Source organism: Macaca thibetana, chromosome 11 (assembly GCF_024542745.1).
Source record: "Macaca thibetana thibetana isolate TM-01 chromosome 11, ASM2454274v1, whole genome shotgun sequence".
In the NCBI taxonomy this organism is placed as follows: domain Eukaryota; kingdom Metazoa; phylum Chordata; class Mammalia; order Primates; family Cercopithecidae; genus Macaca; species Macaca thibetana.
This window is the reverse complement of record NC_065588.1, coordinates 88,420,272-88,430,259: the sequence shown is the minus strand read 5'-3', so window position 1 is coordinate 88,430,259 and position 9,988 is coordinate 88,420,272. Positions and strand designations below refer to the sequence as shown.

Genomic DNA, 9,988 nt, shown 5'->3' with positions numbered 1-9,988 from the left:
AGAGGTGGAGGCTGCAGTGAGCCGAGATTGCGCCACTGGACTCCAGCCTGGGTGACAGAGCAAGATTCCACCTCAAAAAAAAAAAAAAAAAAAATGTTTATTTCTAGATCTCTTTGCCCAATTAGTTCTCTAAATCTCATCCCTGTGGTACCTTCCTGTGTTATGGTGTTTGTTACACTAAAATTTAATAATATGCTTTCTGATTTTTGCTTAATTAATAAGACCTTTGGCTTTTGGTTGACTATATATGTTTAAATATGAGTGTACTATAAAAATATTTAATATCAGAGCCACTATATGTAGGCTGTTTTGTCTATATCAGTAAACTATTATTTTCTCAGATAGTTTGCTTTATAAACATAGGCTGACAATTTTTACTTTGCTTTTTTTTTTTTTTTTTTAATATTCAGCTGAAGGTATTGAAGCAGAGATTCCAAAGTCTGTTTTCTGATTGCAAAAGAATCTAAAGACCTTAGAGGAGGCAATAATAACTCATTTGATCAGAGAGAAAGAGGAGAGAGGGAAGAAAGAAAGAGAGAGAGAGAGAGAGAGAGAGAGAGAGAGAGAGAGAGAGACTGAGTGGAATGAGAATATTAGGTGCCTGACTAGGAAACTGCAGAACAAGGTGATTACTCCTTCATCCCCCCTCCCCCCATGGAGTTGCCAAAGAGACTTGAAATTGTATTGTCCTGGTGATGGACCACTATGGTTATGGTTACTGTGTAACTTTTGAAAATAATTTTTAGAATCATTGGTTTGCCAAGTAAAGTCCATTCATGTGCTATTATGTCATTATACCAGGAGAAGAATGGCATAATAGAAATAAAAACTGGAAAGAAAACTTGAAGTTAATGTCTAGTTTCTGCCTCCCTGACGTGACTGGACCTTCTGTATAATGATGGCCATGTTTGGAGCAGACTGAGCAGACCAAGGTCAGAATAGCAACCTGCTCCCTGCTATCAGGTCTATTATATTCATCTCATTTCAGCCCTTGGACACAAAGCAAACTTTATTTGGAATTTTCCTGGCTGCTGAGACATCCACTCAAGGATTCTTTTTTAGGTCATCTATTTCTTGTTTCTCCAATATGGATTCAGGAAAAAATGGATCTAATTATGAATCTTTTGATCAATCAATTAGATGTTTCCTTGGTCTTTGAGCAGAAAGTTAACACGGAATTCCTGAAGGTCAAATACATACCACTGAATAAAATACTGAAGCAGGTTTCAAGTTTCATAACTGTTGAATTTTGAGATAAGTGTTTCCATATGTTTCTACTGATGAATCAACCTATAGTCACTTCATAGTTTCATTTAAAAACATTTTTTTTCCTTTCCCAGTTTTGTTTTTCTATTACATTTATGTTTCTCTTCAGCCCACATGAAATCTTCTATTCCCAAGAGAGCTCCTGAATGAGAAAGAAGAGAGGACAAAACAATGAAGTGTGAGCACAGTCAGTTGGACAAAGTCCCAAGACTTCTTTACAAGAAGGAATAACAAGGGTGGAGTGCACAGTAGGAGCAAAAAGTTGCTGAGTCACATAGAGACTAATGTTCCCACACTAGGATAGGAAGATCTTGGTGCATAGACAACAGTTTGGCTGCGAGTCTTTTCCATGGTTACTGGGCTGCCTAAACCAAACCACCCCTTCGGGCTTACAATAGTATGATGTTCAGTGACTCAACTCTTAAGACTCTTCCTAGTGACTCATGTCATGCCTTCCCTATAAAGATCATTTCATGAATGTTTGTCTGTGGTTCAGAGATGTAAAAAGCTTAAATAGTATAAGGTAGGGTCTAGGATTAGTGAATTAATTTAAACACATATTTATTGAACATACATTATGCATCAGTCATGTTTTTAATAGAGTTATGGGTCCCTACTCCATTGAGCTTCCAGTCTAGTGGTAACTGGGGAGTGGTGAAGAAGTCAGACATTCAGCAGTTAAGTCAATGAACAAACATGATTGTTTCTGAAGGTAACGTTGACCAAGGAAATAGACCTGGGGGTTATCATTGAAAGTGATGAAGGGAAGGTGGAAGTGAAGCATTCCAGGCAGAGGGAACATCATGTGCAAAAATAGTATGTGCAGATGAGAGTGGCTTCCAACCTTTTTTTGTCAGCTTCAAAGGCTTCTAGGAGCCATGGCAGAAGCTCTGATATGACCAGAGGGTCCTGCAGTCAGTTGATGTTTCAAATCTAGGGAAACACAAGGGCCCTAGGCAGCATAGTCCTAACCTAAGAAAAAAGAAGGTGATTAAACAGTTTGTGTCTTCTTTTGTCATTTTTGCTATTTTACCTCCCCTCTCAAGTCTCTACCCACTTCTAGAACATTCTCATCTTTAGGGGCAGCTGCAAACAAGTCCCCATGGAAATGCTGAATAAAAGTATTTGAGGAACTTCTGTAAATAACTTTGAGAAATGATACCATAATTTCACTGGTCTTAGAAAAAAGTGCCACACTGTGCAATAATGAGTTTTATTAGAGTACATTAAGCCACTGATTCTCCACTGGGGGTGATTTTGCTCCCCTGTCTCCTTCCACCCAAGAAGACATTGGTAATGTTTGAAGACACCTATGATAGTCACAACTTGGGACATGAGGCATCTAGTGAGTAGAGACCAGAGAGACGCCACTAACCATGTGATAGCACACAGAATAGTCTCCCTACAACAAAGAATTATCTAGTCCTGCATAAAATGTTGAATCAAAGTTCTTGTAGTTCTTCTTACCAGCAGAGATTTAATCTTTCGCATCAGTCTCCGGTGTTGTCAGAGTACAGAATGGATTCCGTTTCTGGAGATTGTTAGTCTTCTGGATCCATTAATGGGGATTGAATCCCGGCTCCTGACTTATCAGAGGTGTGACTAACTATGTGTGAGGCCTTGAGCAAGTTGCTTAGCATTCTGTGTCTCCATTTCCTTATCTGTAAAATGGAGATGATAATAGTCCCTACCTCGTAAAGTTATTTTGAGGAAACTGTGAAGTGATGTATTTGATTATTAACAGGGTCTAGCATACCACGATCACTCAATAAACATTAAATATTATTATCATTTTCTTCTGCCAAGGCTTACTTACTGAGATCATGACTGGCAACCATCAGAAAATTTGGGTGGAGATCATCAACATTAGCATACCCTGTCCCACAAATTCATTTTGGATCCTTCATCAGTTAGTGGCAGCAAGTATTTATGGACTGCCCAAATGTATTTACAAAGAGCCTGTTATGTCGCAAATACTGTCTTAGATGTTTAAGATACAGCAGTGAAAATAACAGAAAAAAAATTGTTCTCAGGGAGCATACAGTTGTATGAAAGAAAATAGACAAAAAATAAACAACAGTCAAAATATGTAGTTAGGTGAATGTCATGGAGAGAAATTGGTAGTGTTGGAGGTGTAGTGTAATTTACATAGGATGATGAGGAGAGACCTCAGTAAGAAGGTGACATTTGAGTAAAGACTCAAGTGAAATTAAGGAGTGAACCCAGTGGATATCTGGGGGAAGACGTTAATAGAAGCAATTGGCTGATTTGTGAGCCGATCATAGTTAGGTTATGGGCTATGATTTTGTTGACTAATTGCACATGCTCTTTTCTTTCTTCCCTGGCTCTCTTCTACTCATTTGGTTTAGAAAGCTTCTCTTTTGGAAGCATTCTCTGCTTTTTTTTTTTTTTTCTTGTCTAGATTAGAAACATTTTTCTGTATCCCCACAACATTCTACTTCCTCTATCAAAATAGTTATCACACTTCATCATATAACTTGTTGAATTTTCTTTCCATGTTATTCTATAAGGACTAAAAAGGCCTTCTTGTGCCCCTGGAAATTATATCATTGATATCCAGCACAGTGCCAGTAACCTGCCAGGCATCCTGCTGGATAGGGAGAAGGATGAAAAATATGGAGTGGACAGACATGGTGGAAGTTTCCCCTTGAGTGCAGCAACCTGACGACCCCAGAGAAAAGCAGTAGACACATTTATCTTTGACTTGAAAATAGAGCTGATGTTTTAAAGCCTCAGTAAAGTATCTTAGCTATTTGCAATTTGCATGTGTCATTGCACCACCGTCTGCTGCAGCTGATTCCTGAAGCATGATTCAAAGTGAATTTGAATTGCCTTTGGTATCTGCTATAAGGCTTATTAGACAGCTTTTGGGGACAGGTCTCAACGTGAGAAAAGAAGTATAGTCCATTGTTGGGCAAGGAAGAGTATTTGAAACTGGCTTGGTTCAGAAACAGTGGCTACCTCTAAAGTGTCCTTGTCAGAGGCATGCTTAGAGTGACCAGCCATGCGGCAAAGACTTGCCTTTCAACAGCACACGTTATCTGGCAGAAGAACCCTTCATTACAAAGAGCAACACCTTCCAGTGGCTTTTTCTAGAACTGTCCAGAGGCTCGGGTTTTCTCATTGAAAGATCAAGATCTTAATCTTTTATTAACACTCTGCCTATGCAATATTTTTTTTCTGTGATTTTTATCATGGAAAGAAAGGAATACATCTTCTCAATATTTGGATCTTTTTCTTAGATTCCGGCCATCTTTTCAAAGCTTAATGATATGGACAGTTTAAACCCCATTGTCATATTTGAATTTTCCACTCTCTGAGAATAGTGACTTAAGAGGCTCAACTCTTACAAGAAAAGTCTCTGAGGAAATTGAGCAGAGATATGAAAAATAAATTGTCATTTGTTTATAATAAAATTCAATTCACTTTAATAAATTTTGTATTAGAAGCTGCCAAATCTAGTCTCAGCTTCCTGTTTCTTCTGCAACCTGGACACAAAAGCATTCCATTCAACCTACCCTTCCTGTGACTGATTTTTTGCCAGGAACTCCCGGCATGCACTGCCATCTGTTCACCTGTCAGCTGTTTGAACCCACCTTCCTTCCTAAATTAATACGAGAAAGAATCTTCTCTATGTCAGTCCTTTCGGCTACTCCTTTAGGCAACAGCTAACTCCAACCTAATTCTAAGTATCAGGATTCATCCATAATTCTCTAAGAAGAAACAGCAGTAACAAAATTGGAAAACCAAACATCTAAATATATGGCCCAATCAGCTGCTTAAAAACAGTGCAACTATCTTAAAGCATATATTGCAAGCAGAATATCTGAATTCAATTAGATTATTTGATATCAGATCTGAACTGAAGGACTCTTTAGAGGTAAATAGTTTTTCTATTCTCTTCTTACTGTTGGGCCATCCAGGCCCAAGGGTTCTTTGCTCAAACGTTTTGGGGAGACAAGTTCTGAGGTTAGTTCAATAGCTGCTCTCTCTCTTTTTTTTGTTTTCCTTTTCTACTTGGCCTTTGGGTAGAATTACCCACTAAATATATATATATATATATATATATATATATATATATATTTTTTTTTTTTTTTTTAGATGGAATCTCATTCTGTCCCCAGGCTGGAGTGCAGTGGCGCAATCTCGGCTCACTGCAAGCTCCTCCTCCTGGGTTCATGCCATCCTCCTGCCTCAGCCTCCCGAGTAGTTGGGACTACAGGCACCTACCAGCATGCCCAGCTAATTTTTTTATTTTTTATTTTTAGTAGAGACAGGGTTTCACCGTGTTAGCCAGGATGGTCTCGATTTCCTGACTTCGTGATCCGCCCTCCTTGGCCTCGCAAGTACTGGGATTACAGGTGTGAGCTACCGCACCAGGCAGCCACTTTTTTTTTTTTTTTTTTTTTTTTTTTTTTTTTAATTTCAGGAGCTTCTTATACATATATCTCTTTCATGTTGTGTCTCTGTCAGGTTTTGGTATCAGAATGATGCTGACCTCATAGAATGAGTTAGTGGAGACTTTTATTTTAAGGCCGGGCGTGGTGGCTAATGCCTGTAATCCCAGCACTTTGGGAGGCCAAGGCAGGCAGATCACCTGAAGTCAGGAGTTCAAGACCAGCCTGGCCAATATGGCGAAACCCTATCTCTACTAAAAAATACAAAAATTAGCTGAGCATGGTGGTGGGTGCCTGTAGTCTCAGCTGCTTGGGAGGCTGAGGCAGGAGAATTGCTTGAGCCTGGGAGGCAGGGGTTGCTGTAAGCTGAGATTATGCCATGGCACTCCAGCCTGGGTGACAGAGTGAGACCCTGTCCCACAAAAAAACAAAAAAAAAAGAATGAGATCATGTCGTTTGCAGCAACACAGACGGAGATGGAGGCCATTATCCTAAGTGAATTAACGCAGGAACAGAAAGCCAAATACCACATGTTGTCACTTATAAGTGGGAGCTAAACATTGAGTCCATCTGGATAAAAAGAATGAAGCAATAGCCACTGGGACCTACTTGAGGGTGGGGGGTGGGAGAAGGGTGAGGATCCAAAAAACTGCTTATTGGGTACTATGCTTATTACCTGGGTGATGAAATAAACTGTTCACCAAATCCCTATGATACACAATTATGTACCACTGAACCTAAAATGAAATTAAAAAAAAAAAGTCTCTGGAAATTAGAGAAGACAAGATTGAAGGAAAAGAAAATGGAGAAAAGATCCAACTCTTTTTGAGTATTTCTCTCTTCTCTAGAGACACTGTGCAAATAAAGATGAGAAAGGAAAGACATGTGGTTGTAGAAACTGGCTGGGAGAAAACCTAAGTGCATTAGTTTCCTAGGGCTGCTATAACAAAGCACATATGGTTCTTGATATAGTTTGGCTGTGTCTCCACCCACCCAAATCTCATCTTGATTTGTAGCTTCCATAATTCCCACATGTTGTGGGAGGGACCCGTGGGAGATAATTGAATCATGGGGGCAGTTTCCCTCATATTATTCTCATGGTAGTGAATAAGTCTCACATGATCTCATGGTTTTAGAAGGGAAAATCCCTTTCACTTGGTTCTGATTCTGTCTTGCTGCCTCCTTGTAAAACGTGCATTTCACCATCTGCCATGATTGTGAGGCCTCCCCAGCCACGTGGAACTGTGAGTCCATTAAATTTCTTTTACTTTATAAATTACCCAGTCTTGGGCATGTCTTTATCAGCAGTGTGAAAACGGATTAATACAATTCCCAACACATTATGGTTCCACTTACAATTTTTCAACTTTATGATGGTGCAAAAGTGATACATTAAGTATCTACATCCGGATAAATCCTTTATAAGTTCAAAATATTGTGACATAACCCCATCATAAGTTGAGGGGCATCTGTGCTACAAACTGGGTGGCTTAAACAACAGAAATGTATTGACTCACAGTTCTGGTGGCTAGAAGTCCAAGAGCAAGGTGTTGGCAGATTTGGTTCCTTCTGAAGCCTGTAAGGGAGAATCTGTTTCATATCTCTTTCCTAGCTCATGGGGATTTTCTGTCAATCTTTGGGATTCTTTGGCTTTAGATGCATCACCCCAATTTCTGCATTGATATCCACATGGCATTCTCCCTGTGTGTGTTTTTCTTCTTCTGTGTGCAAATTTCCCCTTGTAATAAGGACACAGTCCACAGTCCTATTGGATTAGGGCACTCCTTAATGACCCCATGTTAACCTGATCATTGGCAAAGACCCTATTTCAAAGTAAAGTTACATTTGCAGGTATTGGGAGTTAGCATGTCAGCATCTTTTAGGGGAAAATAATTCAATGCACAACACTAGGATTGACTGGAGCTGAATAAGGCCATTGTCTTCTTTCTGAATTCCAACTTGAATAATGGAGGAGGTTTCAGGTTGCTTAGTTGTATAGATTGCAGCATGAATGTCTTTCTTTGCTTAGCATTCTCATCAATCCACCAAGGCATACTCTGCTCTCTTCTACATGTCTTACATTGCATTGTTTCTTATATAAATTTTAAAAAATTATTTTTTGCTATCAGTGTAATTTTCTCCCAGAAAATGGCTGCATATGGGATGTGGAAAAGATAAACAAAACAAAACACAATTTTAAGCACAAGAAATTGATCCAAGTCTTACAGTACTTATGAGTGTAGAAAATAGGAGTTGCTTTGGGTCTTCACTGGCTATTTTTCCAGAGTTTCCCTACCCCCTGTCGTGCACACATCCACAAGATGCTAAAGCACTCACATGCATGCACATGCAGAAACTCATACATATACCGAAAAGTGGAGTTTTCCAACAGAAGTTCTTACGTTGACTCTAGACAAGACTACCTGAGCATTGGCTTTAATTCCTCTTCGATGGCAGTAACTCCCTTCATATTTCATTTGTTTTTAATTTAAAAAGTGATTATTATCTCCTACTGGCAGATGACTGTCTATTAAATGCCCAACCATCTGTATGCCAACAGTAGAGCAAGAACAAGATAAACTGCTACTGGTTTCCCCAAAAGAAAATCTACTTTATCTCAAACAGCTGAATTGCCAGGTGGAGTTGAGTAAACTGGGGCGTTGCAACACAGTTGAGGCACAAAGTTCACCACCAACGTAAAACAGCCAACTCAGTTCTGCTTTTTAATGTCTTCTAAACTGACGGAACTGAGCAATATAAACAAGAGTGAAGCAATAGCCTCAGGGGTTGTCATTAGACAACTAATGAGTGAATAGCTATTTTATCATGTTTATGTGAAGAATACAATTTTATCTACTTGCCCCCCAAATTTACTGGGAAATAAAGGCCAAGAAGAGAAAAACTATGTGGAAATTATTAGAGAAATATTGTTTATTTCCTGCTAGGTCAAATGATTCATAGGCTTACAAAGTTAGAAAGACCTTTCAGAGAGCAACTAATTCCAACTCCTTGCTTCCTTAGGTAAGGACACAGGGACTTGGGTAAATTAAATGGCATGAAGCTGGTTTAATGCAAAGTTTAGAGAATTTTGGATTTAAGTCTTTTTGTATAATGGAGAGAAAAATACATAGGTTATATGTGTTTATGAGGATTAAATGAGAGAACACAGAGTTCCCAGCTTGTCACTTTGTGAGTTACCTTCCCTGCTTTGACCAGGGTCACCTAGCTAATTAGTTACAGAGAAGAGATTATCTATCATTTCTTAGTTCACTGTCTTACCTCTGCCCAATGTTATCTTGGTGTATGTTGGACAGGATTCCTGAAATCCCCAGAGGAATGAACTTCATGGTTAAACTAAAAACATCTTTTCAGTTTGTTGTTTCCAACGGCCCCACCAACAACTTTTACCAGAGCTGCTAATGATTAACCGAAGGGAGTGACTGTATGGAAACTTTGTTCAGGCCTCCCCAGAGTGTACCTTGCCAGAAGTGGCGTGAGAGGCAGCCAGATTCAGAGAGAGAAGGAAAAGCCAGAAGGCTGCAAAAACACACATGTGCAATTGAACATCTTGGCTCTTGGACACTCAGAGCTACAAGACATCGAAGTGCTTTCTTCATTTGTGTATTTACAGATTCAGGACTTCATCAGGATCCAAACTCAGAGCAGTAGACCAGTGCCCTGGCATCTACTTGCTTAATAAATTCGTTACTGACTTTCTGTAGCCTTACCCAATCACAATCTCTATTTTAACAGTGACCTTAGTAGGGGGTCTCACAAAGTGGATATCGGAGGAGAATGGAGAGAAATGGAGTGGGGAGTCGTGGTGTTTGAGCATAAAGCATTGTATTGTTGATGATCTGGTGCTTCGCATCTCTTCATAAAGGAGGAAGGTCAAAGAATACTTAAATTAGATATGAAAATAGAAGGAAAAACTAGCAACCCCTAACTTCTCTCTAAAACACTAGTGATGAAGAAATTATTTGCTATGTGCCAGTCATAGGCAGCTAGCGAGGGCTGCTTTTGTGGCTCTTTCACTGTTATTTTCCATGCATGAGTTTGGATTAGGCAAAGCTGCCGGGTCGTTGGAAGCTGTCTCTTTCCCAGGAAGGATTAGAATTCTGCCCCATAATTTTGTCAAAAAAGCTGTAATTGTTCTCACCTAGTTTCAGAATAAGAGGTCAAAATGCACTAGGGCAACATGAGTTGTTAGCCTTCCAAGCCATCAAATATTCAGAGGCTGCCATAGCCACCAACAAATCCCCAGGGCCCAGAATTGTGCAGAGGGTGTTCCGTGATTCCTGGTT

At 39.5% G+C, this 9,988-nt stretch overlaps 1 long non-coding RNA gene across 1 annotated transcript; it reads right to left on the bottom strand.

Moving 5' to 3' along the window:
* Positions 1-1,032: 1,032 nt before the first annotated feature.
* Positions 1,033-9,649, bottom strand: LOC126931712 (uncharacterized). Its single transcript, XR_007717907.1, has 3 exons — positions 8,964-9,649; positions 7,202-7,260; positions 1,033-2,927 (listed from the first exon to the last, which is right to left on the bottom strand). It is a non-coding gene; the product is annotated as an uncharacterized LOC126931712 (long non-coding RNA).
* Between the last annotated feature and the right edge of the window lie 339 nt (positions 9,650-9,988).